This window comes from Poecile atricapillus, chromosome 3 (assembly GCF_030490865.1).
Source record: "Poecile atricapillus isolate bPoeAtr1 chromosome 3, bPoeAtr1.hap1, whole genome shotgun sequence".
NCBI classification, from domain to species: Eukaryota; Metazoa; Chordata; class Aves; order Passeriformes; family Paridae; genus Poecile; species Poecile atricapillus.
Window position 1 is genome coordinate 89612527 of NC_081251.1, and position 27002 is coordinate 89639528.

The 27002-nt window shown below is 39.9% G+C and overlaps 1 long non-coding RNA gene across 1 annotated transcript in view; it reads left to right on the plus strand.

The window, feature by feature from the left end:
• Positions 1 to 10567: 10567 nt before the first annotated feature.
• LOC131576916 (uncharacterized) overlaps positions 10568 to 27002 on the plus strand; it is an 85898-nt gene continuing 69463 nt past the window's right edge. The window contains exon 1 of the long non-coding RNA XR_009277104.1: positions 10568 to 10653. This is a non-coding gene — a long non-coding RNA (uncharacterized LOC131576916). The remainder of the gene's footprint in view (positions 10654 to 27002) is intronic.

A 27002-nucleotide genomic window follows, 5' to 3' on the forward strand; every position in this document is an offset into this window, starting at 1 on the left:
AGCACGTGTACTCCTTCTCCCAACACCACAACTGAAACTGTATTGGTGATGGACACTTCCCTGAAGTTTGTTTTGTCTTTGTTCATACAGCCTAGTCACTTCATGCTGCTACATCTGGCAGTGCAAACCCATTTGTCATTCCCGGACTCACTCCAAAATGGTTTGCCAAGCCTTACAGACTGATGCATTTTCTTTGCTGTTATTATGTTGCCACATAGTTTATCTGGCATCAGGAATGACAACTGCAGCAGGTCACTTTGGGGTCATACAGCACTCTTCTTCTTCATTACATAAGCTCCCATTGCTTTTAAGTATTATCTTTTAAACTGGGTGTAAAGGAGGCTTGACTGTGTTGGGTGGCCAGCACCATTCCTTGACTTATGCTGTGTAGTTTATGTTACAATCTTTCCCTCTGCACTATCCTACAATTGCCATTTAAAGAGATGGCTGCAGCAGAAAAGCTGAGGAATGGGGCCAGGTGCTTACCAGCTAGAGATGTCCCAATTAACATTGGAAGAACATCTGTTAGTTGACTCAGAGAAGTACTGAAGGGGAAGCTCTGTGATCTGCTTCTTGAAAAAGGAAGTTTCTCTAGAGATTTTAGCTGACAGAAAGTATGTAAGGAAACAGGAGGTTGATGGCCTCAATGATAAAGATGAGTTGTGCTGGTAGGAGTTATACTCAGGACTAAGTAGAAAGTCCTAGAGCTATCTGGAAAGGCTGGCTGGATAATCTTGTGTTGCTTATTACATTTTTCAGTAAATGAAAATCCCCAAAAGGCAGATGTTCTCTAGGATTTGTCTAACTTACTCTGAGACTGTAAAGGGAGCTGTGAGACATGATGTTAGCAGGGTTACAGTCTGCCAAGGGGGTGCATGCCCTGGGATAGTGCAGTATTGGCTTCCTCTCCATGCAATACACACAAATGCAGACTGAAGACAGAGACTGCCTTTCACATCAAGAGTGCCTATGCTCAGTAATATTTCATTGCTCTTTTGTTCCTCTCTGAGTCATCCATTGTTCTTTGTTTCTGGGGCTTCTCCATGAGGGAGTTCAGTCTAGGTGATATTAATTTGCTTTATTTTTTGGGAGCAAGTGACATTTAAAGCTATTTGTTAGCTTGTTTTCTTTATTCAGTCCAAGTATTGGATTTGTTTCTTCTTGTGTATCTTTGTTCTACATGGATTTTCATGCCTTCTTTTTTTGCCTTGCTTCTCTAAAATGCCAAGCATCATCTCCCAGATTGCTATTTATATGTGTGTCCTGTATTATTGACTTCCACCCAGTGGACTGAGAAGTACTTTGTGCTTCCATTGCTCTTATTGGAATTCTGCTTTGTTTAGAAAAAAAATTAAAAATCAGCTAGATAAATAAGTAATGTGCTCTGTTTACAGAAGTAGAGCTGTGCCAGGAACAATTTGACTTTTAACTGAATCATCTGACCTTGGTTTATATGGTAGTATTCTGGGAGAAGGGACATATGTGTATCAAGACAGATATATTAGTGTTCAGTAAAATTAGTCATAAAGAGGAAAGCACCACCCCAACAGCTTATATAAATGTTAGATGTGTATATAAATATATATTAGAAAAAATATAAGAAATTGAGAATGTTCACAGTATTTCATATCCAAATATAAAGGGATGCTCTAGTTTTGATAGCTTGAGTAGTGATTTTTTTTTTCTCTTTAAAGTAATAATTCTTTTTTGGAGAAGGATTCCTGATAACTGAGAAACACATCTCAAATGTTAATGTCATTCTGAGACAGCTCTGACCACATAGTATGAGCTGGAGCAGGCTGAGTAACTAGGCTGACATTTAATGTGAGTAGTATTTGTGTGGGGGTACTTCTAAGTACAGCTGTCATCATGAGCCAGTTCCCAGAGTAGGAGGATAATAAGAACAGGTATCCAAATAAATCCTGGTGTCAGCTCTGTGATGGTATCTCAGGCTTGAGCAAGGGTCCAATTGTTAACAGCATGTGTGTGGCACCACTCTGTTCTCAGAACACTGGAGATGGCTTTTCAAATAGCTACATAGTATATGCTAAGTTTTCTAAATATTCAAATTTTAATGAAATGCTTCATTTGAACACACATATCCTGAATATTCAAAAAAATGAGATTATCCAGCTTCTATGCCTATTACAAATGCAGTAAACTTTGGTTCTAGAGAGAAAAGTAGAAAGTACCTCAAACATTAAACGCCCAAACAACATTTACACAGAAGAAATTACATTCTGTCAATTGCCATTCTCCATAGGGATCTTATATTCCAACAGAGCTGCAGGCAGATGTGAAACTCATGTAGGTGTAATCAATGGGAGAAATAATTTCTATAGTGTTGGCCCACAGCCAACAGGAGAAAGGATGTGTTCATCCTTCAGGATCAGCCTTTTCTTGGCTCAGACTCTATCAATGATCCAGAACCTAAACAAAGCTTGGGGCTTAGAACATGGAGCAATACACTTGGAAGCAAAAATTTCATTAGTGCTTAAGTGATTGATACACTGACTGCAGTGAAATGCAGCAAATGTAGCTAGGTTTTGCAAATAATTTTGGTTTTTTTCAGAGGTAATTTCTAATATTACCTGGGATAACTGGAGAAGTTAGTATAAAATTTCAGGAAAAACAAGGTGGTGGGGCTTTTGAGCTGGCTGTTGACACATGTTGGCTTTCTTTGCTTACTCAGAGGAGTCAGACACAACATGCACAGCCTTCTACTCTCATCTTTCAAGTCTCTTTCAAGCTTAGACAGCTTGACAGCATTGTTTCAATACCTGCAGTGGGAGAAGCCCACCTTTTCACCAAGATGAGTAAGGTTAGTCCCAGGCTCCAAGAAATTAGCTTTTCTGAAGTGTAGTTAGAATTTTAATGAGTACAGAGTAAAGTGGGAAATTAAGGAAGCTCCAAAATATAGGTGTAATGAAACAATTCTGTTGTTCCATAAACCACTAATAAAAGAAGTTACTTGGATTTGGGTATGCCATTATTTTTTTGGTAAAAGAACACTGCTTTATCTATAGTGCCTCAGAATTCAATTTGAATATTCTAGATGAAATTCTCAGATGATGAAAAACAGCAACATGTCATGGAAGAAAATGAGGTTTGCTAAACTGGACTAGATGATAATCTGACCCCTGGAGGGTTTTAATATATTTACAAATTACTAAAACATCAATATCATTCAACCAAACCATCACTCAGAAAATTAATGTGCCCTAATGGGTCACAGGACTGTATGCATTTCCCATTCTGTCCTTCGTGACATACAAACACCTTAAAATACTCATATATGTAGATATGTAAGTAGGTTCGTATGTGGTAATTGGATTTTACAAGTAAATAGTTTCTCACTATTTGTATAAAATTAAGGAGCTCTTTTCTTGGTGCACAGAGAAATGAAACCATCATAAATCAGCTCATGAAAGTGAAGTATCCCAGGGCAAAGGAACAGATCCTGAGTTCACTAGATAAGCTCTAGAAAAAACAAAATAATGTGTTTCATGGTAAAATTGGATGACTTTCTGTTGAAAGAGCCCCGAGCTGTTCACCAGTCTTCACAGAAATAATTGTGAATGCCATTTATTTCTATCTTTAGCACACCTTTTATAGGGTTCTACAGGGTCTGCGGACAGAGCAAGCTACTATTGGCTAACACACACAGTCTACATTTTTTCTCTTACACACAAGGATATTGTTTTGCTTTACTCTCTCTTCTGCATGAAGGTTTCAAGGACTTTAGCCTTTAATATCACGACTTACGTCAAAGGCTGGTTTGTGCATACAGGCCTTTACTAATATATAAAATATATCAACAACTTTCTCTCAGTACGCTTAAAGTAGTATTGTCTTTGTTATCTAGTATGTACAGCCAGCGTACTCATACACACATTTGTGTTCCAGGAAATTCAAATGTATATTCTGAGTGGTCATCAAAACTCAATAAAAGGAACAGCGAAGCACAGTTGGCTAGGACAGTTTTAAAAAAGTTCATGGGGATTGATCAAAAACTAAATAAAGGAGGCACCTTAGCCTTTAAAGGGCATGGCAGTATTGGTTATCACTGTTTTCTGGCCTTTATATTTGATGGGGGTTATGTGTATTTCAGTTTTACTGAAACATGTACTGTTTTCTTGCATTTAAGTTTTGCCTGGCCAAAAGAAGAAGAGCTCGGCCATTGTCTGGAATTTCTAAGTGTTTGGCATCCTGGAAGTCCTATTGAGGTTGCCTGTAGACAAAGATTGACTGTCCAGTGCATGCAGTGTGATGCCAACATGGGAATGATTGTACATGTGTCAATTATTGTATCTACTCAGCATTTTCCTATGCACAGAGGTCTTTCTGGTACCTCTGTGCATCAGGAACTTTTTGTCTGCTTTTTAAAAGCAGTGCACATATGAGAATTTTGATCCTTTTTCCCTTTCTAAGAGGAATTTTATTTTATCTACTGCTGCAGTTGGAAGGATGGTTGCTCATGTAGGGTGTAAGACTAAAGATTAGGCTTGGATATGTCATTTGTTTTAGCCAATGACTCAACTCCCCATATGTAAAGAGGAGGTAACTTCTCTTACCATACCATTAATTAATGTTATTAATTAATTTTTTAACCACAAATAAACCAAACTGCATAAAAATCTATAGCAATAGTGTGTGTCCTGCAGTCCTTTATTTCGTAAGAGACATCTAAGGAAGATTACCTGGCTACTTTAACAGCCTAAAAGCTGTAGTATAAGAAAATATTTTGCCAGCCCTATCCCATTTTTTCAAGTAACAGCACTTTGATACAGTATGTTGGAAGGTTGCCTAATCTGAGCGGTCTGAAACAGCTGGTGTCTATATACAACAGCATTTGCTGAATTGCCCATTTATTAAATATTTTGTAGGAATTTTTCAGTGCCTGACTACCAAAAATTCAACTTCTGGAATTCCTTTGGAATTCTTTTCACCTACTCACAATCCCTTATTACTGACATCCTACTCTAAGTTTGGCCTTCAGCACAGATGCTCATATGAGATGCATCAGGCTTTACAGAGAAATTATCTTCAGATATTGAAATACATAGTGAAGAGACACTTGCTACTCAGGCATGAACATCTCTAACTCTCTAAACATATGCAGTTGCCACAGCTGCTATGTACCGTACTGTGCCCTAGCAACAATGGAATATTTATATTAAAAAGGAAATTAAATTAAAATCGGCAATAACTGCAGCACAAGTGATGGCAACAATATGCTGTCCTGCTACGTGTTAGTTTCATCTCTGCTGGCAATGTGACAGCAAGTTTGGAGAGAGAAAAGGAAAGTGAAACAGAGCAAAAGAGATCATAATATGAAAGTGGAAGTAGCAGCCTCCTCTTTGGGTGAAAGAAGAAATGACATTAGCTTCTCCTCTGGTTTGAATATGGAGACATATTTTAAAACAGTAAATCAAGGACAAGAACATTTTTTAAAATTGAAAGGTCTTGGGTATGTGGAGAATGAGTGATCTTGTAAGATCACTTTGTGATCTTTGTACCAATTTTGTACCAAAATTGTACCAATTTACTGTAGAAGGTTTACTGTAATGTCTGCCAAACAGTATCCTATGACTCCTATTTTCAATCAAGCCATTCAGCAAAACCAAATTGATTTCCTAACTGAACTGCAAGGTTTGATTCCTGGACAGAGATGAAAATCCTTTTTTCAGTTCTTAAAGATTTATGAGGAAAGAAATTAATGAGGATGTCTTGAGACTTACTAATAAATACATAATTAGAAAGCATTCAAGGCATTACGGTATCTGTATTCTCCATAAGGAATTCAGAGAAGCTAACAAATGAAAGCAAAGAAACTGCCACAGCTCCATTTCAGTGTCTTCTTAGAAAATATACATATGGAAAGCATAAGGTAAATATGCAAATGCACATGTACCCTCTCCCTCTTCTTGCTCTTTTACTCATTATTCAAAAACTAGAATAATAGTTTAACTAGGTAATTGGATCATTGGCACTAAAAGCAATTTAAAACTAATATACTCAGCTGGAACTAATGATGGAATTCCAGAGAACTCTGTATCATTCTGTCTTCAGTGTACTTTGGGATTTGAAAAACTTGTAAACTGACAAAACACTTGATAAATGATTCAACAGGAAATGGTCTCAGTAACTTTATTAGTCTTTCTTTTCTTCACTGTCATCCAGCTCTCCACACATCACCTACTGAGTAAATATACTCACTTTGCACTGGTGTATATGATAGATGGAACAGGACAAAAAGCAACTGAGGTCCTGTGTTTGCTTATATGTTATAAACTGTAATTGATAGATCCTTTTCTGAAAGGTTATATAGACTAATAACAGTAAAAGAACTTTGTCTTCCTATGCCTGAATAACAAAGAAGAAAGTATTTTGTAAGATTGTTATAAAGGCCTCACGCCAACTTACTACTGGGACATCTTTTACTGTATCACAAAATCACTGTGAATTTGTGACCAGTCCCTGCAAGGAATTCCAGTTTACAGCTGGGAAATTGAAATGCTGGCATATCTACAGTAGGAAATAGAGAACAGTGCAGAGATTCCTGGGCTAATGATATCTGTGAGATTCAATGCAACACCTTGATGAGAAACTATTCAGGAACAGTGAAATGGGATAGCCATTTTCATGTTGCTTTTTCTGATCCAATAAATCTGCCTTCCAGAAAAAAAGCTCATTTGCTCGTGCACAAGGACATTCTGGGAGCACACAAATTCTGGCAGAAAGCTTCACTGCCACATATAGATATATGTATACGGGAGAAAACAGTGACTGAGTAGGATGGTGTGCGACAGAAGTGGTAAGCTCTGCCCCCCTCAAGGAGCCTGGATACTGCTCCAGGGGTCAAAACAGAAATGTGGCAGAACACGACTTTGCCAACAATAAGCATCAGTTTGTTGTGGCAACACACCAGTCATGAAGTCAGCCAAAGGCAGAATCTCTGTGGTGGTTGTGTCCTGGCCCTTGAACTGGGACAGCTGGCTTCAAATTTTCTGTATGGAAAACCTGTGAAGAAGAGTCTGTTGCCTGCTGCCTACCCTGTCCTTGGACATTAATTAGCCACGATAATAACTTGATTTATTTTCTTCCTCTTCTGCTCCTCTTCCTCAAACACAATAACAATTTGATTTATTTATCTGAATCTTTTCTAAGATATGAAACCTATGTCTTCTACCCACTTCTATAAATTGCAGCAAGTACTATAAACCTGGAAACAAGAGGTTTGACTTTCAGTTCACATGCTGAAATGTCATCCTAGTTTAGTCAGTTAAAAGGATAGAACTAGCTTCTAGCTAATAATTAGACAATACCCTACAAGTTATGATCTGACTATACTGGAGGCAGGAAGAGCCCCACTGTCTAAAGTAGATTTCCATGAAAGATTTCCTTGTTTGAGCTACAAAAGGATATTGATTATGTTACATTTTAAAGAAGTGTGATACACTCTTCTTACTTCTGGTGGCCCCTAGCCAGCTCCTCAGGGAGTACTACATAAGGGATTGCTGACAAATTCTCTCTTCAAAAGACTACAGGTGAGATTTTTAGAAGATTTACCTACATACCCATATTCAGTATAAATTTTTAAATTCATACCTAGGCAAGGAACATGATAACCATAAATAAGAGTTAAGCTCCTAGCCACTTTCCTATAGGCTCCAGTATGCCTTGTATGTGCTTACATTATCCTCAGTCACTCCTTTCCTTAACCTACATCTTTGTCAGCACATAGATATCCCCATTCTGTTCCAGACCATCCTTGAAGACGCTTTAGCATTATTACAAAAATAAGAAAAAATGTTATTAAAAAAGGCAGCTTATTATACTGTCTTTGCCCTTCTTTTTCTGCTTTTTAATTATTTTTTCCTCACTACACCAATCATACGTAGAGGATTTCAGCTATTATACACACAGTAGTCTAATTATGGAAAATGAACTGATTTCCTCAAGAAAACTGTGTCTGAGCGACATCATATCACCAACATATTTGACATCATGCAAGGGCATTCATCTATCCAAATAGTTATGCACAGTAAGAAATAATTTTGGAATGTGTTCTATTTTACCTACTTAGATTAACACTAATCTAAGTTTACCTTGGGCTCACCTTTAAAAAAATTATCCAGGATTGATTTCAGAGCTGAGTCCATTAGCTTGAAAGGAGAATTTAATTTTCTGCTACGTGTTCACTCTCTTGCACTGGGCAGGCACCTTGCATTGCCTCAGGGCTATCTGTGCCCCTGGGACAGAAGTATTTGTGCTGTGCCACTCTCTCCAGTTACACGTGGTGTCTGTCATCAGTAGACCAGCAAATACTGGGGACCGCATACATTCTTTATAGCTGAAGTATTGTGAGATTTCCAAACTGATAAGGAAAGGTATCAAATACAGCCCAAATAAAAGGTATTTTGTCTAGTGAGAACATGACTGGACCCTTTTCATACAACTTTAGTCATTCAACAGAGGATATTTCCAGCTGAGAAAAGGTAAAGAAAGAGTCATCTACCATATGGTATGTCAGGGTAAAGTACATCTTAACAACCTTTCAGTGTTGTTAGCATCAGAGCATAATTCATCCATCTATCCTCATGTACATCCCTTGCTGTCTTTTATTTAAATAAGTCTTGTCTCAGTCTGCATTCTCTGTGCATTGTGTTTTAAACAGGAAAATCATTTTAGGGCCCCTCACTGCTTTAGTCTTTCTGTGGGAGGCCGTGATTTGACTTTATTTTTTTTTTAATTTACTTAAGAGTAAGACCTGTAAATAAGCTGCTTTCCAATCTGTGTTCTTCTCTCACTGAAATCATAAGAATGTCACCCAGACAACTGGGTGGCAAAGCTGGTGCTTTGTTTTTCTGCTGAATCTGACAATGTTTCCTGTATATAACCTGTATAGAAATATGATTTATAATACCATGAGCAACTTTGAATACTTCTTTTCATTGTTGGTAATCCCTGGATTTTCATCAGCAGGAGAGATGATATCCATTTGCATCTAATATTAATTTAAGTTCACAGTCACAGATGTGAGACCACTGAAAGTTTCAGAATATAGAGTTTGCACAAAAGCATTATTTTTAACACTCATTCAATTCTAACTTTTGGGGATGGGAAGAATGAATCTCTTGTATTTTAGTTACTGTGCACAGGAGGTAACACGAAATAGTCTTAAATATATCCCCAAATCAGGGAGGAAAATAGGTTAGCCTTTCCCTAATAGGTTCTTTCTGAGATATTGTGGGTACCCATGCTATACTTCCAAAGTTATTCCCATAATGATGAGAGTGAGATTTTTAATTTTCTTTTAAGTGGCAATTTCTGTGTAGCTGCCTAGCTTCTGGGACCTGCAGCACAAAAAGCTGTTGAAAATAATTGTTGATAAAGTAATGAGAAGTAGCAATACAGCAAAGGACAGAAAGATCCAAGATCCTCCCTAAATGCTTCAGGCCCTTCTGAGCTGTAATCAGTTCTTGCCCTTCTCTGGGCTGACAAACACCCCTTTTGAGTTGCCTGGCCATGCCCTGTGTCCTTATTTTACAACAGTAGGCACACTCATCACCAAGTGTATGGTTTCATATGAAACCACAGGAAATTGTGGTTTCAGCTTTTTTAAGCCTAAAAGTGGGCAGTATTTTAAAGCTGGTTTGATTTCCAGAGAACCACAGCAGGTAAAAAAAAAAGTTTTCTAACCTTCAGGGCTGTACCTTAAGCTAAAATATTGTAAGCCGCATGAAGAACCCCAGATTCATGATTGATAATAATAATAATGCCCACATTTTTGGCAACTAATTTGTGATTTATTAGTACCCAACTTGGGTATTACTGACCTTGGCAAAACAAAAAAGGTTGTTAATTCAGTCAAGGCTACATTTCACATATTTTATTTGGCATTCTCCCATAGGCTGCTGCAAATCAAAGGGCAAATCTGGAAGCGAGAGGAAGGCGCTGACTCACTAGTTAATTTGTTTCGAATTTAGCAACTTTGTTCTGGGGCCCTCCAGCCAGAAATTTCTCTAAATTCAAAGCTGGAGGGGGCTTTAGAAGGCTATAGGGTTTGTTGCCAAGTTTTCACAGACGACTCTTAGTGAATTGGTGACTTTAGCGCTCGGATGGACGTTTGGAGCCCAGGGTGAGCTCCTACCTCTATACAGGCTTTACAAACCTGATCAAAACCTTCCTGGCTTTTTGTATTTCTGCTGTGGAAGGCTACAGAAAGGGGACGAGGACAAGGGCAGTGCATCTGAAAGGAAGACCGTTCCAGAAGATCGCCCACGCTGTTCAGTCCCAGCGCGGCCGCGCTCGGCCGGCCGGTGCTCCAGCCGGAGCTTTGCCTCCCGCCGTGCCCGCAAAGCGCAGCCACAGAACTGCTGGCGTTCTTGGAAGGCGGGACAGCACAGCCCAACCGATCCAGCAGCTCCCCGGCTTTGCCAGCGAGCACCGGGGGCTCCGGGACTGCCCCAGGACAGGCGCCGAGGGAGCCCCGCCCTGCCCCGGCGGAGCGGGGCGGGGAGGGCAGGGCAGGCTGTGCCGCCCAGGGGCGGGCTGGCAGCATCGGGAGTGACCGTCGGGGGGACAGCGCCGGCTGGCCCTGGCTGCGGGGCACAAAGTAACTTTGGAGACCTTCAGTACCATACAAGGGTGAGTGATTCCAACTCTTCTGTAACAGGAAGGAGGATGTTGTGGGTGCGTTTTCATGTTCGGAAGAGTATAATGTATGTTAGTTTCGCTTATTTTCATCAATGCAATCTCAGAAGTGTTGCTCAAATAGAAGACCTGTACTAATTTGCCAAGAATGATTTGCAAGTTGCCGTTGTGAGGTGAGATAGGAAGAGAAAAAATTATTTCTGCCAAGCTGCAGCAGTGTCCCAGGTGCTCAGCAGGGCCTGGGTGCTCAGGTGTGCTCCTTGTCACCCTGAGCATGGCAGGAACAGGTGAGGAAAGAGTGTCAGAAAGGGCAGATGGTAGGACTCCTGCCCCACTGGTTTTATGGAGCAATTTGGCTGTGGCAGAGTTTGGCATACTTGAATATAGAGTTGCTGTGGGTCTCAGTTGGATGCTTTTGCTCCAAGTCCATTTGGGACTGGCCTAAAGGCCAGTACTTGTTAGCAGTTGTAAGTACCCAGCTTCTAGGTGTAATGTATGTACTCTGGATTTTGGGGGAGTGGGGAGAAGAGGCTCTCAGCTCTTCTGAGACCGCTTTTTAGATTAACATATGCTGCTACTGGAGAAAATATTTTGCATCCTGCCTGCTGCCTTCAGCTTTATAAACTTCTTTGTAGGTCTTCCAAAATGACATAGATTCCCAGTTGCATTACAGGTCTTAGGACGACTCTCCAAAGTACAATAATAAGGTGTGAAAAGTGTGGGTTAGTGCATGCAAGTTGCTTCCTCTCAGTGGTACTGAGTGGGAACTGAAGCCTGACTAGGTAAGTGTTTTAACCTGAGATGCCACTGATCTGGTCTGGACACTGATCACCAGGTCTGGACTCAGGCTCCTTCAAAGAGCCTCATACCTTAAGTCCCAGTGCTCTCTGTCAGCTTCCATTTTCTTTCCCAAGATCCATTTAACCTAAATTTACTGTAAGGTTTTTGAATTATCCTTTTGTCTGTGCTTGTTTGTATAAGGGCTGGCTTTGACATGTGTTGCATGTTTAAAAGCAAGATACTACCTTTCTAAAAAAGTAGAAATGCACCTGTCTGCATAAACACCTGTGTTCTTGGCTTTTCTCTTAAAAATAAGGTGTCTGTAGTGCTGTGATTAGGGTAATCATCTGCATTTCTGGGATTCCCTACTTGGTTGAAGCTTGGGAACTCAAATTGCTTAGCACCTCATGGACTCAAATCCTTTCAAGTGACTTGAAATACCCAACTTTGGATGTGTGGTTTTGAAACGGGGCTTTGGCTTCTTAAAAGCCGTGACATCCTAAAATATGTTGTTACTTTATTACTGCACAGAGAATTTTAAAATCCTACCTTGATGCTTTTGTCCAAGGACCTTACCATGTAGCACTGAGGCCAGCTTTCACTGAAGCCAGTGAAAATCATTCTGTTAAACTCAGCTGACTTAGCTCTGGCTTGTAAAAGCACTCAAGAGAATTATCTCTGTAGAGATCAGGTATATTATAGCTGTAAAATTTTGTGTCATTTCAGACACAAAACTTTTTGGGTCTGCACACTGAGCACCACCTTATATAAAAGTTGTTTGGTGTTTTCCATGGTGGTGTTCTCTTGCAGCAAAGGTGGAATTTGTTGCAGCAAAGGAGTATTTGTTTGTTTGGAGGATTTTTAGTTCCCTCAGTGAGGGAAGCAAGAAAGTAGGTCCTTGTGTGTTTTCTTATGCAGCCTTGAAATTACACTAAAGAAATTCAATTTTCATTAAGATATCTCTCCCCCACATTCATTTTTTTGCATTCTTCCCCTGAAGCTTTCACTGCTATCTGAAACTCCTGGTGACTCCCATGGGTCATGGGTCATTTCTTAGTGGAGAAAAAACATGGTGTGTGACTTTCTTCACCATCTTAGTGAAATTAATGAATTTGGGCACCAACATGAACAAAGATGTGAATGCTTTAGGGACAGAAGTAGAGAAAAAGTATGAGGTACAGCTCTGAGATGATGAGGGTGATTCTGGTTGAAGGGACAAAATTCACTGGACTCCCATTTCTCAGACTGGTGAACCTGTCTGTGAGCTTCACCACCTGCAGGGCAAGAGCAGATGAATCTCACAGGTGTTATGTGATGGTGTGCATAGACTAAAGGTCTTAGCAGGAGGTTCATGGACATGAATCAGGGTCTTGTTACTTAAATAATTTGAAGTAGTGCCATGCTCACAGCTGTTCCTCCATTCCTAGTTCAGTGAGCACTTTGCCAGTGCTCCTGAGGGACAGCCTGTGTCTCTCTCCAGTGCTCTGCATGGCTCCAACACAAGCACCACTGCCTCTGATACCCAAAGCTCTGGGTGCTGCTTCCTGTGTGTCAGCAGTTGGCTCTGCCTTCAACATTGTTCTAAGTTGAGGTAAATGGATTATACAGTTTGGGTTATTTCTAGCCAGGAAATAATATTTTTGTCTTCTGAGTGTAATCACCCAAAATGTGGTGTCTCCGTAGGGCCTGGAGACCACCATCAGTTGGTGCTTTGGCTGAAGTATTAATATTGAAAGGATGTGTCTAAAGTTTTGGAGGTGTGTGGAGTGGTGGAAATTAGTGGGAAGGTTTGCATCTTTCTAGAAGCCAGTCTGTTCACTGGCAAGAAAGAAGATACTGGGCTTTATTTGGGGGCTGACACCATGGCTTTGATGAAAAGCAGAAAAGGCTCTGCTCTGGTGTAGTCTTCTCTCCCCAGTTGTTTAGGTAGTCAAGCCTCTGCTCAGAAGGAAAAATGGACTGGCATAGCCTAGCTATCTCCTAGTGACTTGAAACCAATCAAACAAAAAAGCCTTGGAGAATCTTTGTCTTTGAGGAGATGTGTTACATAAATTGCAAATTTTAAAATAATCATTTTTGCTATGCTGATATTTGATCTTGCAGAATCTGTGTGATTGTACCTCACCATGACCTTGCTGCTGAGTAATAGAAGTATAGAAGCAAAGTGAGTTGGCTTCTATAAAATTGATGGTGTGTCTAAAGATGAGCAGTATTTAAAAGCCGTGTTTATTGGACTATTTCCATGTATGGAGCACTGTTCCATACATTACAGCATCTGTACAATGGAAATATCTCCCTTCCTTTGAAACTTGCAGCAGGTCAACTTGTAGGTTTTAGATTTTGATTTATACCCAAGATTTTTTGATGGATGGTGGTATTTAAACAACATGCTTCTTAGATACATACAGTAAAAGTGGCAGAAAACAGGTGTAACTGTAACACTTTCTGTGAATCATCCCTAGACTGAGACTGCCCTCTCTTGGAGGCCATCAGTTGTTGTTTTTTGTTTTTTTTTTTTGTTTGATTTTTTTTTTTTTTTAATTTTTTTTTTTCCCCCCCTGGAGTGTGGGCTTGGTTCTCCTTCTGGAGAAATCACCAGAAAGTTTCAAAATAATTCAAGGTACTTGCTGCTGTGTTCACCCGGGGGTAGACAACTGTCTTCTAGGTATTGGGGTTTTTCCTTAATTTTTTTTTTTCCTTTAGAAGCAAGGGAGATTGATGGAAGATTAGAAATAAATCAACCTTTTGAAGCATTTGTTTTGAATCTAGCAAGGGTAGAGTTCTAAGGATCCAAAGGGATTTAGATGACCAAACCTTGCTGAACTTTGGGAGGGGTTTCAATGTCATAGGATGTCAATGCCATAGGAAATCTTGCTCTGTCTTACTATGGAGTGTCCTAAGCACTGCATATATAAAAAGTGTTCTAGCTGATCATATATGATGGTTTTGAATTGCATTCTACTTAAATGTTTCAAGTAACATCTTTTTAGTAATATGGAAAGAAGATATAAGGACTAAAAGTTTTCTTTTGCTCAAATAATGCTGAAATATTTGTTTAAATTAAGCTAGGTTGACAAATTGGTCTAGACCTGTTTATCCAGCCTCATTCTGGTACCTAAACCAAAAAATATATATTTTATTAATCTGTCAAGGTTTTAAAAAAATCATTTTCTCAGGTGATTGAGCATGACAAAAACTTGATGTGGCTGAGAACACTCTGCTGTCCTGCTGTTAAAGCCTGAATTGACAAATTTTGGTGAGCTGCTTATTATTTGTTTTAGGGAGAAGACAAATTTTAATGTTTCTGCTGGCCTAGGAGCAAATCTATTTTACTTTACTACAATACTCCCCTGAAGCCTGATTTTTACCTAATTTCATGGGATATCCTGAGGCCAGAGGAGGGATTCTTGATATTCTAATCCATGTTCCTGACCAAATCAACATTGACATTGAGAGTAATCCAACAGGCTTGTAGTCAGACTTGTAGGAGGGAAGCAATCCAGACAGGGCTGAAAGTAGCTCAAGGAAGCCACAACAGCTCTAATTGGTTTTACTTCACTTGTTTTCAGGGGCATCTGCTCAGAGTGAGCCTACCTGCTTTCAGGTTGAAGACTTCAAGGGGCCAAGTTAGTTTTTTGGTTTCTCTGTGGTCACATTATTGGGCACTTCATAATAAAATCTGGACATCCAGGATTACCTCAGATCTAGTGTCTTTGCTGAACAAAGGTTCACTCAAGCCTTTAGCTGTCGCATATTCCCAGCAGTGCTCTTTAGCTCACTGGATTGGTACGTGTTGTTGGTTTTGCTACAGCAATTCCAACGGAGAAAATGCTTTCTCTTTTCCCAGGAGAAAAAGGAAATTAATTGATTAATATTTGTTGGCTCACCAAGATCGCAGCAGCCTTCAAAGATATCCAACTTAAAAAACAATATTCTGAATGTGTCTTTGTGAAGACTAACTTTCCAAGGATGAAATAAGTTATCTTCTGTCTTTTTTTCTGTGCAACTGACAATTCCTCTCTCTATTAAGACCAGAAAATACTTGATTTTTTTTTTTTCTTTTACCCCCACAAGTGGATATCTGAGAACATTCTCCCATGGTCATGGGAGCAAGTTCCTTCCAGAGCCTGTAGGGAGTGGAAAATTATTTTGGCCTCAAACCTTAATTCAGAGGTGCTGAATAAGTAGCTGCTCTAATAGCACAAGTTTTAAGAGCATACTTCCCTAAGATGCTTTAAACTTTTGGCTATGGTGTAACAAATCTTTTAAGTTCAGTTGTTCTCCTGAACCCTGGCTAATATCAAAATTGGAACAAACGCTGTTCTGATTGAGTACAATCTAGAATAGCTGCTGGAAAATTTGGCTTGAGCTTTGAATTTATGTGGGCTTCAGTTGCTTGTAGCCAGCATGGTATTTCAGCATAGAAAATGGAAATAAGTAGTCAGTCAGTTTTTGGTAGAAATTAACACATCTCACTGGATTTTGAAGACTAGGACAACTTGTAATGATTTATATAGAGGTATCTTGTGTTCTTCTAATGTTTCCAGATCTGGGGCTTGTGGCTTTTAACCAGTGAGCTCTCAGCATATTTCATGTAAGACAAGTATTTAAACTTTTCCTCTTGTCTCCCTTTTCTTGCTGGAGAGGAGAATCATCAACACAGGAAGACCAGGGTGTCTTTTAGCTCCCACTCCACTGATGTACTGGGGCTGGTACGGTTGCACCAAAGTTCTTTTTCCTCCAGTGCCCTCTTCAGCTTGGGGACAAGGAACAGGATGGAGAGGACACGAAGGCAGCAGCCTAGTAGGGATAGCAGCTGGGAAAGATTGCTGTGGGAGACACAGCAGATGACAATATGGTGCCTTATTCCCTTTGGTAGTACAAGGACAACGGTCAGGTGCTTTTGGCCTTCTGAAAGTCAATGCCCTTTCATTCTCCTTAATGGAGAATGGAGATAGAAAAGAGCCTTTTACAGGGTTGGAAGATAGTTTAGTTGGAGGACAGACTCCTGTGAAATGTACTTCTTGGCATCACTGCCCCCAGGGGCGCTACAGAAGATTTCTGCTGTGATTTGAGACTGCAGGGTTCCCTATTCGAGACAGCAAGTGAGGGAGAGGCAGTGTCAGTGCAAAGACTGTTCTTTATAATACATGAAAAGGGCAGGTCAGGAGAAGGATTTGAGTGGAGCACAGCTACAGATTGTGCTGTGAAGTAAAATGTGACACCTTGTTTCCTGTACAGCCCCTGTCTAATGGTGTGGCTTAAGTCTGGTTGCAGTCTGTCCCTCTGTGAGGTACTCAGGCTCTTTTTTTTTCCTGTATTGTCAGGACTCTTACAAGAGCCTAATATCCCTGAGTTCTCTGTCAAATTTGGATTGGAACTGGGCAGATATTTCTTTTAAAAGGGAAAATAAAACCCAAAGCCTCTTTGCCAAGAGAGGTAATAAAGGCATCAGAAATTACTGAACAATCTGCTGCTACTTCAAAAATGTAGTAAGATTATTTTTCTTAACAGCTTTTTTTTTATTTTTTTTTTCCCCCAACTCAGTGGTCTCTTTTGATGTCAGACTGCAGAGAAAACATATCCAAAAATCCTAAGGCAGTGTCTTTAACAATGATGTTTCACACCTGTTCCAAAAACACTCGTAAAAACACATGTGAAGAGTGGAAAGTACCTAGTTTTCTCCCTGTGGGCTCTGTCCCTGTGCATGAACAAGTCAATCACCAAAAGAGTAGCAGAGTCAATGATGATTTAATCCAATTGATCTCTGATCTATTTTGCTTCTTGCTTACCTACTGTAATGATCCCTGTATTTGCATGTCTGGGGTCAGCCTGGGGTAAAAGAGTGCTTGCAGTGGCTATTGGAGAGCCACATCCAGGGTGACTGGCTACTTCCAGCCAAAAAGAATCCTAGCTAAGTTCCTCCTTTGGTTTCCCTAAATGAAGCATTAATCTGAATGTACCTCATTTTCTCAGGAAAGCGAGTTGGGATTTTGGGATCTGAGGTACTTCCCCTTCTGTGAAATTTGATGGAGATCTGCTAGCTCAGATTGTATGAATGATTAGTAATTTTGAGATTTGAAAATACTAGCACCAGAGATGAACAGACTGAACAAAATATACGTTACTTTTTTAGAAACAAAGGAAAACCTAGCAGAGCTCAGACATCCTCTTGTAAATGTTCTTTTGTTTTTTTAATTTTTTAGTTTTACTGGAAGCTGAGAAATTAAAGCCATTTGATTCTGATATACATGCAAATGCAGAACCAAGCTTGGAAATTTATGGGAAAGGTGGAGCATCCTCTTTGTTCGGCCTCTGAAGCTGTTCCCCAAAAGGTGGCAGTCTCTGCTAGCAGGAATGTGTCTCTCTCTGGAAGATGGATGCTTTTCCTTAAGGTTCATTCAGTTCAATGTTCTGCATTGGCTGGGTTTTTTTCCCTTCCTCTCCTTCCTCCATAACCTTTATCATTCAAATGACACCAGCAGCTTGCATATTTGACAAGTATTTGTCTAGCACTGTAAATGCATACAGACTTAAAAATGACCTTTGAAATAAACCAGAGCAGATTCCCACACAAAAAGGAGTTAGTTTTAGTTAGTTTTTTTTCCTAAGCTGTGTAAACAAAAGTTATTAGAATGCATGCCATGAATGCTTTATCTCTGCCTCTGTGTCTGGGCTTCCACAGCTTTTTAAAATGTCATCACAGCTATAGCCATTCCCTAAAAAACATGCCAAAGGCTTGGACCTGTACTCTCCAGTTACAAGGAAACCTTCCTGGTTTATTCAGTGTTCCCTTAGCTTGGGGTGAGACCTGAAGGACTTGAAAACATCCCTGTGTTGTAATTCAGGTCCTGTGGAGCTGGGATTCTATGTTTTGCTAGTGGAGCTGTGTTTATTTGCCAGCCTGGACTCTACTTCTCCACAAGCACAGTTTTTCCTGAACCAGTGCTGGGGCTGACAGCAGTAACAAGCCTGTGGATCTTCCTGCAAGATCCAGCCAGTGGTCACTATGGAACAAGGGGGAATACATTTCACACTCTGATGTTTCCAATTCCTCACACACATGATTGAAGAGCTCAGTGAACCTAGGGAATGGAGTGGAAAATGTCTGCAGAAGCAGATAATTCTGTCCTTCCATTTGAGGACAGAAACCCAAGTTTACCTCCTGGGACACTCAAAGGTATGTGCTGGTTATTCCTTAAAAACAAATGGAAAAACAGACTTTCCAGAATGGATCTTCTGCATTCAGGAGCCTGACATTATATTTTAGGCCTTTTTTGATGTAGGGTTAAACTAACAGGTGTATTCTAGGGACGGTTTCACTGCGACTGAGCTTTCTACTGTGCAGGCACTCTAAAGTAGCTTTGTCTTTACAGCATGACAATTTCTATGCTGGTTTGGTTGGAATAAAAGGATCTTCATAATAATAATAAATCAAACTAGCATGGTACCATTAGAAATACAATTTAACTAATCTGTTTATAACATTGGGCCTGTTTTTGGATTGTCTTATCTTTTTTAAAAAGAAATTAATTGGTTAAAAAATCTGACTCAGCCTCACTAAAAAATTATATGACTTGGAATGAAACCTTGAATTCCTGGAATTTTATTTATTTATTTATTTATTTATTTTTTATGCAGAGGGAATTTGGGACTGTGGTATTAATTTGTTTTTAAGAATGCATTTATTTGTTTGCCAGACCCTGAGGAAGTGATGAGTATAAAACCCAGCTTGCCTCACTACTGATCTTTGGAAGGGTCTTTGGTTCCACTGTTTTCCACTGCATTAAGGCTTCGCAAAATGGGATTAGTAGTCAAAAGCCAACAGCACTGAAAATGTCTAAGGGCATCTGATCCACATCAGGGAAGGTAGATCAGAGCTAGAGAAGATTCAGATTGCAGAAACAGTAATTGTCAAAGGCACCAAACACCTTCTGTACAGCAAATAGGTTTGGGACTTCCTTTCTTGGGAAAGAAGCTACTAAGAAAGGATGGACAAGAGTCTTTTGGTGCCACAAGGAAGGAGAAGATGAAAAAGGATTTTCTTGCTGCTGCTTATAATCAGAGATACAGGGAATGTGAAAAATTTTAGTGTGTTTGGGATTTAAAGCAAGGGAACATGGTTTGTAATGTCATCTAAGCAGTTGTGCAGAGGCTAGAGGTACGAGAACTACACATGGGTTCAGGAGTGTGGGATTAATGGGTGAATTGTGCTGATCCTGGCAAAGTAATCTGGTGAGGTGCTGTCACATGCTTGCTCTAGTCTTGCTTTTTTCCCTCATTGTCCAGTATTTGCCAGTGTCAGATTTACCCAGGTTGCAGAGAGTGATGTGGCCTATCTACTGTGTATGTCAGGGATTTTTAAATGCTTCAATAACTAAATTTCATGTGGATAAGAATGAGTTTGAAAGCCAAATCTTTAAAGGTTCTCTTTATCTTTAGGCAATCATGACTTCTAAGTAACTTTTCTCCTTTCAGAGAAATATTTCACAGATACAGAAGGAAACAGGATGATCTGGATTATTTCATAATCACTGTAGAATTTGCTTCCATTTATTTTTACTCTTTCCCCTCTTGGCTTGGCACACTGCAGTTTCTCAATAGGGGTCAGGTTCTAGGAGATGAATATTCTAACTTCCACAGAAAGCTTTCTGGAGGCATTTGGCAGAGGAAAAAAAAGACCTTAATTTTTTCAATTTTTTTTTATTTTTTTTTTGGTGGGGGGGTTGGTTTTGTTTGGGCTTTATTTTTTTTGAGAGGGGGGTCCTCTTTTATTTTATTTTTTTAAAAACTGATCACATTCTGGAGTATTTACTTTGTTCATATCTGAATTTCACCAAAAAACAAGGATAAAAAGGAACATACAAAGAAAACCTCCAGCCAGTAGCTTGTTCCTCTCCTGTGGACAGAAGTACCATGACCACATTGGCCCTGCACATGTTGCAGAGATGCTTAAATGCAGACAAGCTCCCACTGTCATTAAAATAATTCATGAATGTGCTTCAATTAAAGCTTTTAAAAACTCTCATTGTCTTTCTTTCCTCAGTTAAATTTCTGGGGGTTTCTGTCAGCTGACATTGGGAGACCCATTCAAACACTGGAAACCTACTTGGTTAAATGCCATCTAAAACTTGCTGGAGAGGTGGAATGATCAGTTATCTTCGTTCTGAAGACTTTTTGTGTAAGCTGGATGAAAATTACCCTTCTTAAAACAATAAATAGTCCAAGAGCAAACTAACCCAGGCATAAGGCATTAATACACTTACAGAAGTATAACCTTTTGTTGTTTTATTTTTATAATCTACTAGGGAATAAATTTCCTAATCAGATAAGGAAAGGAATGAATGTTAAATGTGCACTGCTTTAAAATAGACCTGGAGTCTTAGTTTCTTTGGATCTCTGTTGCAAAGATGTTTGGATCAAAGCTTATTTCTTTAATGACAAATAAATTGCACTAAATAAAATTATATGCCTTTCATGAAGATTCAAAGACACAGCTTGTCAGCCATGCAAATATTTTGGCATATGCATTACAGGTTTCTTCTGGGCTGGGCAACCTCTAATTTAATTTAAGAAATGAGTGGGGGAGAATCATATTTATAATAATAAAATCACTGTTTTAGAAGAAAAGGATAGGAGCCTGTTTACTGTCTTTGGTGGGCTTTAGATCAGAAGCAAAATTATCACAGTTATCTCTAATGCCCTTAAAATTATTGTAATAAACTTCCTTTTCTTCTCTTCAGTGGCCACATGGAAAATCTTGTAATCTCTGCTAATTCTGAGGCAACAGTTTTCCTGACTTTATTAGAGGCTTTCCAGAACTGTGTTAATGAAACAATGATACAGGTTGGGTCTAATAATGATCTGCCTTGGAGGTTAATGGCATTTGGCTAGCAGCCTCCAAGTAATAGGGTGCGTGTGCACTTGGTGCCTGGGTGTAGCATTACTGATTCACTTTGGTTTACTCCAGGCCCTATGAGCATCATCAAAACATTTCGCCCTTCCTTCTTCAACCCCAGAGTAGCCCCAGGTGTTTGACGAGAAGCAAGATTTTGCCAAATGAGTGTAACACATCTCAAAACAGAAATGGGATGAGAAGAGCCTTTCCCCTGCTCTTCCTCCAGGCCACAGCCTGCCTGGCATGCCTGGTGCCATTCTCTTTCCTGGTGCTCTTCTCCATTCCCTGGTGCAAGGGTGCAGCAAAATTGTGCTTTGCTGTCCTCTCCCCTGGCCCACTCTCCTGGGGGAGTGGTAGCCTAGGCTGTGCCGCTTCTACATGCCAAGGAGAGCTCAGCTTTGACAATTAAACCTCAAGGACAAAGGAGCTGAAAGGCCATGGGAAGCAGGTGACAGCAGCCTGTTCCTAGGGCTTGGAGGGATTACAAATGAATTTGCTTCAGCCATAGGGTGAGAAGGTACAAGGTGGAGGCAGAAGCAGAATGACATGAGATAGCATGAGGCAGGACGTGTCCCCAGTAACACTGGTGTGGTTGTGGTGGTGCATGGCTGCATGCACCGAGGCAAGGTCCATTCACAAATGTTATGTTTTTTGGTTCTTGTATGACTATTGGTACTGCATAGAGAGGTGAATACTGAATACAGAGAGGTGAATACAGCCTGTGAATACTGAATAATATGGATGTGTAATTAGTTCAAACCTGGAAGAGGGGGCATTTTGTTTAGCAGAGGTATGCTCCCTCTGGAAGAGAAAGCAGCCCAGAGGCTCAAGAGCAAATTTGATATACAATTTCCCTAGGTTACAATTCAAACCCTCCCCCAAATCCTGCTATAACAGAAACAAGGAAACTGAAACACCTACTTATTGCATTGACACAGCCAGACAGTCTTGGGAGTATGAATTAGAGCACCGAGTGCATATGCTGCTGGGCGGGAATGATGCTGCTCTTGAATGAGACACCACTGCCTGCACTCTGATTTTCTGAGTTAAGGAACCCAAGCACTGCCCTGCATCTGGTAGAAAAGGGCCAAGAAGAATGAATACGGGTCTTGTTCTCACCTGATGAATTTTGCATGTGGGTAAACAGGCCTTCGATGCCAGCACTCATTTCAGACCATGCTGTTGTTATCATATGGAATATGAGGAGAATGAGAATTTCTGTACTTCAGTTGCTTAACTAAGAATGACTTCCAGGGTGAAATGTCTCCACTGTGCTCAGGGAAGGGCAAACAATAATTATTTAATAATAATAATTTAATAATAATAAGTATTGTGTTTGATGTTTTTCTAGCAGAGTGATTTCTTCTTGTGCTATGATTTTTGGTTTATTAGTGCTTCAAATGGGAGCTTAATTTAGAAGACATATAACAAAGTCTTGTGGTGATGTTGTCTTGTCCAGTGATTTAAAATAGCCTCTTACATGGGAGGAGAAACTATGAGTTTACTGTGAAGAACAAATCCTTTAAATGCTATCCAGGAAAGGACAGACAACTGATTGGGAGTGAAGAATATTAAAATGTCATCACTGTTGTGTTATAGGTCCTGTTCCAATACTTTCTCCTAAAACTTCAGTTCCTGAAAAGAGTAAAGATGCTGCTCCTGGGAGGCTGCTGCTGCTCTGTTCTTCAGATGCACTGATGTCTGAAAGGGTGTCTCTAGCCAAGACTGAGGTCTGCAGGCTAACTGCATGGGAGACCACGTGTGCCATGGGATGGAGGGGGCTCAGGAAGCCAGAGACTATTTCTGGCTTTGTCAAGGTTCTGGTGCATGACCTGGGGAAAGGCACTCAGCCTCTCCCTGCCTGTATTTCCTTTCCTGTTTATATAGCCTGCAAACCCTTCAGGCAGAGTATTCTCTGACTGCTTTCAGTGTTGAAAGTCTACTTCTCCTTAACTCTGAAGGAGGGCTATGGCCCTTAATGTGTGATAGTGGATAAATGAATAGATGTGGAGTCCTTCATGATCCCAGTCAGGGATTTGGCTTTGAACAATGAATACATTTACTCTTTCCTGTGAATAATAGACTCTCATGACTCTTCTTTTCCCCAGTTGAATTGCCTCAATCTAAGTTCCAGAGACTTATTAATATAGTAGCCATTGCATATTTTTTTAGAAAGTCAGAGTGAACTTGAGAAGGCAAGATGCTGAAACAATCATTTGTTGCATATAGGTACCTCTTGATTATTAGAGTGCTTTATGAAACATACCTGTGGTATGGAGTAGTGACAAAAATTTATGTACAAGTCATTTTGCCCCATCTGTTCATCCCAAATCACCTAAATCCATTCCTTTCTTCACCTCTGGTGCCTTCTCTAACATCCTGTATAAAGTTTTCTGCAATCCCAAGTTGCTCTGCCCCGGTATTCCACAATGTGTCCAATACTTCTGGGCAGCAACCCCCCTCCATCCAAAGGACATTCTAGTGTTGATCCATCTTGGTTGGTTTCATGCCTGGGTATGGGGCCTGAAGCCCTGCTGGGACAGTCCCAGCAGGGGTCTAGGTAGTCTCTTCTTAATTTGGTTTCCTGCCCTAGTGCCTCTGTATTCCTTTAGAATTGTGAAGATCAGGCTGTGATGAGCTCATGGTCCCTGTGACTAGCCAGGGCTGGCTATTACTTGGGCTTCCCCATCTGCCACCATGTCTCTATGCTCATTTGGGTGAGTACAATAGATTTTTTATCACATAACCTAACACTGAGGTTTTCTTTTCCACTTCTTGAATAGCTACAGGAAAAAATGTGAGTAAGCAGGAAAACCCAAATCTGTAGCTGTTTAATTAATGGCTAACCAATGTGCTTAGTGCCTGAGAAATACATGTATCACCCTTGTCAAAACTATATAGCAAAACCCATGGCAAACCAGCATAACTACTTTTCCGTATTAGCAATTCTGCTCTTCCTCGCTAATTTTTTTTAAACATCATTCTTCAAACTGAAAGTACAAAACCATAATTAGTACTCAGAGCAGATACAGCAACTTCAAAAACAGAAATCAAGCAATAAACCCTGGAGCAACATAACCACGTCTTGGTTATCACAAGCATGTTTTAGAGGCAGTAATGATATACGGAAGTGTATGGCTTCATGCAGAGATGAGATACAAGGCATTTATGAAGGTTAACACAATTTCTGCACAAAAATTGAAAAATTGATGATGATGGCAACAAACTCCCAGTTTTTTCCTTGTTGTGAGTTGGGTTGCTTATCCTGCTAGTTATTTGTCAGGGTGCTATTCTATGGCAAGGTGAAAGCTGCAGATTCCCTCTTTCACTTCTGTGTCATTTAGTTAGCAAATTCTTCTACAAGCTACCAATCTCCTTGTTTGCCTGGGCAAAAGCCAGACCTGATAACAAATGCTTTTCACCCTCAGCTTTTGCAGAGATGGCTTCTTTTCCAAATGAAAAACTGAGCTGGAAGAAAGACTCACAATTTTTTTCTCTTCCATGTGATGCTGGGCAGTGGTTGTATGTTTAGCACAGAGCAGCCTTTTATGAAGAAGTGCTTGCTTCAATTTGAGCTGCCTGAGCTGAGGGCTATGCCCAGCCAGAGCTTGTGCAAAAGCTCGGTGTGGACATACAAAAGAAGCAGTTGTCTGCAAGCCAGAATCTGATAATGACAGTTGGTATCTTTGGTCTTGTCCATGCTAAAACAACAACAACAACAAAAACCAAAAAAACAAAACCAACAAAAAACCCCCACAGTCTTAACTGTTCCAAAGTATTGTATTTTATGCAGCCCACAAATACAGTTGAACTGGTAGTGCCAGTATTTGGTATTAGGGTATCTTTCCCATTATATGGAACCATGAAGGAATATTAGTGGAAGACACCTAAATGAAACTTGGTACATGTCCTTGTAGCAATGGTCTCAAACAAATGCAGTGACACAGTTACAGTGACTACCTGTTAACCATGGATGACCCTGTGTGGTGACATTATGTACAAAATACCTACAAAGCCTTTGAGTGAAACCCACCCCAGACACAGTCATTCCCCTACCCCTTTGGTGGGAAAGGAGCTGAGTGTGCTGCTCAGGTAAGGAGTGGAAATCCAGCTCTGCCCCATCAAGGAGTCTGAGAAAGGAATGAGTGGAGATGAGGATGAGATCAAAATGTGTTACTTGGGGAGTAATGTAAACTATGATCACAAAATTTGATCCTGAAACATAACCTGGAAAACAAAAGCTATGTTAATAACAATGCTTTGAGGTACAAGGGAAAGGAGGAATGGGATAAATGACTCTGTTGTTTCATAAAAATCCAAACAAACCAAAAACCCCAAACTTGTATTTTTTGGTGATATTATTTTCCAAGTGCAAACACATAAGAGAGGCGTTAAAGCAACTCTGTGAGGTGCCCTGTGCCAGAAGCCTTCTGTTCTCTTCCTGAATGGGAATTAGCTATGTTGTTCTGAGTGGTTGTAGAGGAATACTACAGTCTTTGCCCTCAGAGAACTTGTTATTTGTGATAATCAGGGTAAAGCAACAGCTCTTCAAAGTGAAGATAAAACATAGATAAAGATATTTTTCCACCTGTGACCCTATTATCCCACTCTATCTTTTATTCTCTGTTTTGGCCAGGTTGTTTCTAATTGCTTTTTCATTCTTCTGATAAAATAATTTGTGAGTATAGTTGAGGTTTCTGAGCTGAAAACTGATGTCTAGCACTTTTTTTTTTACTTTTTTTTTTCCCATGAGAATGTCTTGCTTTGTGGTTGCTTGAGGAAGTTGAGTTAAGCAATTTAAAATGTAGTCGTGGCTTACTTAGAAAGAGACACTGGCTGTTAACTCAAAAATGTATGCCTAAATATGCCAACAGGTGTGAAAGCTGCTAATCACATGATGTCTGCAGGAAACCTATTAACCATAGTGTTTGGGTTAAAGACAGGTCATGCTGATAATTAAATACAGAAGGTAAATTTTTTTTGCCATATTTTTTCTTCCTCCCCTCCTTGTTCTATGTTCCTGTGTTCTAGAGCTAATATGAAAGGTTGTGACACTGATTAAAATCAGAGACAGTCATAGCTGTACTAGGAACAAAAATAGCGGTGTGAGGTTAAGCAGATGTCAGCATCAGTATGAACTTCTGTGCTCTTTCAGGTCACAGCTTTTCAAATACTTCTCTATGTATTGCAAAAATAAATCTCTTGAAAATGTATTGTCTAGAGGTCTGATGCAAGGCACCCCTTGGGTTTGGTTTCTAGGGCTAGGACTTTTCTTTCTCACTGTAAGGAATGAGCACACACACACAAAAAATCTTTAGTGTAGATTCCAGTATTAATATGGAGGGGCTCTCTTCTATACTATGTGGTCTATCATGTCTGCAGTCTGAACATGTAAGTACATACAGCCCATGTCAAAGCTTTGTATCAGCTGGGTAAAATTTGTTAGCTTTCTACATAACAGATTTCTGTAGGTTGAGGAAACCTAGAGATTCATCCTTAGCTGTGTTCTGAAGCATTTCACGCATTTGATATTCTTGTGCTTGCTGCTTGAATGTTTGAAGTGCAGGTTACCATTTTATTCTTGCTTTTCCTCCCCCAGTCATTACTTTAAGATGATATAAATTGCCCTAAAGCTGGTTGGTGCCATCCTGCCACTCTACCTAAT